Source organism: Triticum aestivum, chromosome 7D (genome assembly GCF_018294505.1).
Source record: "Triticum aestivum cultivar Chinese Spring chromosome 7D, IWGSC CS RefSeq v2.1, whole genome shotgun sequence".
Taxonomy (NCBI): domain Eukaryota; kingdom Viridiplantae; phylum Streptophyta; class Magnoliopsida; order Poales; family Poaceae; genus Triticum; species Triticum aestivum.
In genome coordinates, this window is record NC_057814.1 from 619,168,521 (window position 1) to 619,172,669 (window position 4,149).

A 4,149-nucleotide genomic window follows, 5' to 3' on the forward strand; every position below is an offset into this window, starting at 1 on the left:
ATTTTAGTAAGAAAATTAATAGAACACGTTTATTTTTATTAAATGCTTAGTTGAATTAATAGAACTGGTTGAACTAATAGAAGTAGTTGAATTAGTTGAATTAATAGAACTAGTAAGTGTTTAATGTTTCACCTATATGAACATAGGAAATATCGTCTGACGACGAAAAAGATTTCATTAAGTGCGAATTCTGTGAAGACCAGCGCGGCCTGTGCGACAGAAATTTCCTTGTTGATGATAGGCGCTTCAGCATCAAGCTGGATGAGACCTTCGAAGTGGATACAGTAAGTCACAACGACAAGTCTTTTTTCGTAATTAAGCATGACTTATATATGCTTCATTTGCTTCAACTTATAATTTTAAATTTTCACTATTCTATTAGCGCATCCCCTGCCATGTAAGAATTTTTGTCTTGGATAAGATAGGTTTCAGTGCTATGGAAACTATGGAGGTAAAGAGAGTTTACCTGAAGACCGAGCATGCTGGTTATACATTCAACGTCAAATTATGCAATGCAGACACGTACACCTATTTTGAATGCAAAACTTAGCAAGCACTATGCAAGGCTTTTGCATTTGAGCCTGCTATGGTTATCACCTTTGATATTCGTCCGGAAGATGATATTGAAGGTAATAGGGACATCTGGGTCGATGTGCAGACGCCTCCAGTTCTACCATTATCTGAGTTTCTCAACCATATTTATGTCTTTGATATTGTTTATTCAAAAATAGTTGACAACTAATTTCTATTGACAGCTTATTTCCATTCAAGCAAACATGTCCGGCGCTTGGTAGACAGGACCTATTACTGTCCCGGAGCTGAACTAAACTGCGAGGAGATAAGTCATTATGTTTCATGGCTTGAGGATCTTGATGCTGTTAAGAGAAATGATTTTCCTGAATTTGAAAATCTTAGTACTCAAAACGTGCGACCAATAGTGATCGTATTGAACTACGGTCACATGTATTTAGGAAAGATGGTAAGATTTTTACTATTAGTCCTCAGTGCATCTTTTACATACATTATTTTTCAAGCTAAACTTTCATTGCTAAGTATATTAATTACTATACGATGTTCTTCAACAGGGACTCCCGATGACAGTTGTGCCTCAGTGGATCGAGACTAAAGGTCGCATGTCAATTATTAGCTTACGGCCAAGATATCCTACAGTGCACATGAGTGCATTCAGGATTTTTGAAAACGATGAATGCTTAATAGTGAAAGATTGGAGCAAAATTGTTAACGATCGCAGAGAAGTACTAGGGGGCAGCAATCAGAAGCGCAGCCCACGATTAGGAGACAGGTTCATCTGCATGCTCCAATATGATGAATCAGGAGAGCTATACATGTTCTATGCTATTTTACCTGAGAGAGAGCAGCAGGAATGATTTAGCTAGTTATCATGCTCTTAGTACTTGTTGTCCTCTCATGCGTGTCCGTGTTCTTCGTCCTGAACTTAATCTCAAAGAGTGATTTGCTTTTGTGGTGTTATGAACGCTTATAATATCATGACCATGTTGAACTCGATGATATCTTTGCTAGCTAGTATATACTGTTGTTGGTGTTGATATGATGCAAGAGTTTTTATATTAATATGATAATGATGATGAGTTATTATATCATTTATGAAAGAAACCGCATATTAGTTTCAACTGGATGGATCCTAGCTAAGTGATCAAGTATATGTCATATCCATATTACTTGATCACTTAGTAATATGCATATACTTGATCACTTAGCTAGGATCCACATGCATCCAGTCAAAACTAATCTGCGGTACTTTCACCTAATGATTTAACAACTCATTATAATGTAAAACAATCACTAAATTAAATTGAAAACACAAAACTAAAGGAAAAATAAAAATTAAAATCAAAACACACCCAAACATTTAGTACCGGTTGGTGTTACCAACCGGTACTAATGTCCTACACGCACCCGGGCCTGGCTCGTGCCACGTGGTGGCACGTTAGCGCCGGTTCGTGCCAAACCGGTACTAAAGGGGGGGGCTTTAGTCTCCACTCCATAGTGCCGGTTGCAGAACCGGCACTAAAGGCCCTTACGAACCGGTGATAAAGGCCGGTTCTGCACTAGTGCATACACACTAGTACTCCTATTATTTCTAGTGGCAACTTGATTATGAACTGTTGGGACAACAAGCATATTTTGGCGTACCATACCTACATGCATGCACTTGAAATATTTTTTTCAAAATATACATAGTTTTCTCTACGATGAGCCTATAAAAAAATGGTGTGGTACCAATAACATGATTTTTTATATCTTGAGTTGACTTAGGGGTAGAGTGCGTACATGGTGCACTTTTTTTTGACGAAAAGAAGGGAAAGCTGCCATTGATTGCCATATACATGCAAGAATGATAAATGGGGACACATACACATGACAAATGGGTTTGCTTCCTTTTAAAGGGGACTTCTATCCTAGCTACGGATCTACTCTCTCCCTTTCTTTTTAGTTCACATATAAGAATTGGTCAAAGTCAAACTTTGCAAAGTTTGACTAGCTTTGTAGGAAAAGATATCAACTTCCACACTATGAAATCAATATTATTAGATGCATGATGAAATTAATTTTCATAACATATAATATTTTTTATTGTAGATGTTCTTATTTTGTTCTATAAAGATAGTTAAACTTTATCAAGTTTGACTTTGACCAAATCTTATATGCAGACTAAAAAATGGAGGGGGTATTTACTTGGCACTTCCATATTCTATGGCTTGCAAGTTGTTGCAACGCTCAATCATGATACGATAAACAAAGATAAATTAAATGCATCCATTGTAAGCCGGCTTTTAAAATGAGTAGTTGAAGATAAGACATCGAAAGTAGGTCTGCATCAAGTGTGCATATATAAATGTTGGAGCTGGAATATACGACTTGTCTCCATCTGAAACCAACCACTTAAGAGAAATATGCTTAGTGATATTATTCCTGATGTATCATGTATGCATCTGTGCAACACAAGCCACATTATATTCGTAGATAATGATAGGTGATCCAATAGAATCAATTTCACATGACTGTTGTATGTGGTTTATCATTCTGCAGAACCAATTCCATATGGCATAAAATGGCATCCTAAGCTTTACATCATTATATGTCAATGCCACCTTGCAGGTTGGAAAAGATGGTCTTCCTTAGAGCATGTGCAATAGATGATGTATATTTTGGTGCTCCAAAACGGTGATGTAAAAAATTTACATCACCAAAAAGTGCTTTTTACATCTTCGAAAAAGGTCCAAAACGGAGATGTAAAAGAGCAACTCCAACAGATGGTCCAAAACGAAGATGTAAAATTCTGAAAACGACCAACTACTACTTCATCTCAACATAGTTCAAACATCAAATTCAAACATAGATGACATAAATTTAAACTAGCAGAACTACTCGTCGTCCAAGGGCATCCAGTACGACTCGTCTACGTCATCTGAGAGTCCCCAGAACTCCTTGTCCTCCTCCGACGATGACTCGATGGGGATCACCATCGAGGGGCCGGTCTCGTCCTCCTTCACCTCCTCCTTCTTCTTCTCCTCCGCATCACGCTTCCAGTAGAACTCCTGCTTGGCATGGACGTACTCGGGATGTTCCCGCGCAAACCGAGCCATTGCTGCCTCATCACTCTCGCCGAGAGTGACGACAACCGCCGGTCTCTTTTTTTTCTTCGTCGGCATCTCCTCCATCCAGATGCCCTGCGGCATGAGCCACTCCGCCACCGCCCAGGTCTCGATCTCCGGGAAGTTGAGGTCCATCTTTGGCCGTCCGGCATGCCACACCGCCACGTCGTAGGCACGCGCTGCCTCATCGGCGGTGGGATACGTGGCGAGCCACCAACGCCGGCCCGCGTCAGTGAACTCCACTCCGAAGTTCCCAGAGGGCTTCGCCCTCACGTCGAAGAAACATGACTTGCCCTTCGGCATCTTCTTCGGGGCCATCGGGCGGCGGCGGCGGCTGGAGCGAGTCGGGCCGGCGGCAGCTGGAGAGTGGTCGGGCCGGCGGCCAAGCGGGGAGCGGGCAGCTGTGTGTGGTGCGGGCGAGGGCGGGCGACGGCGGCGTGCGGTGCGGGCGGAGGCGGACGGGCAGGGTCGAGGCAGAGGCTGGCGGGGCTAGGGCAGGGCTGAGGCGAAC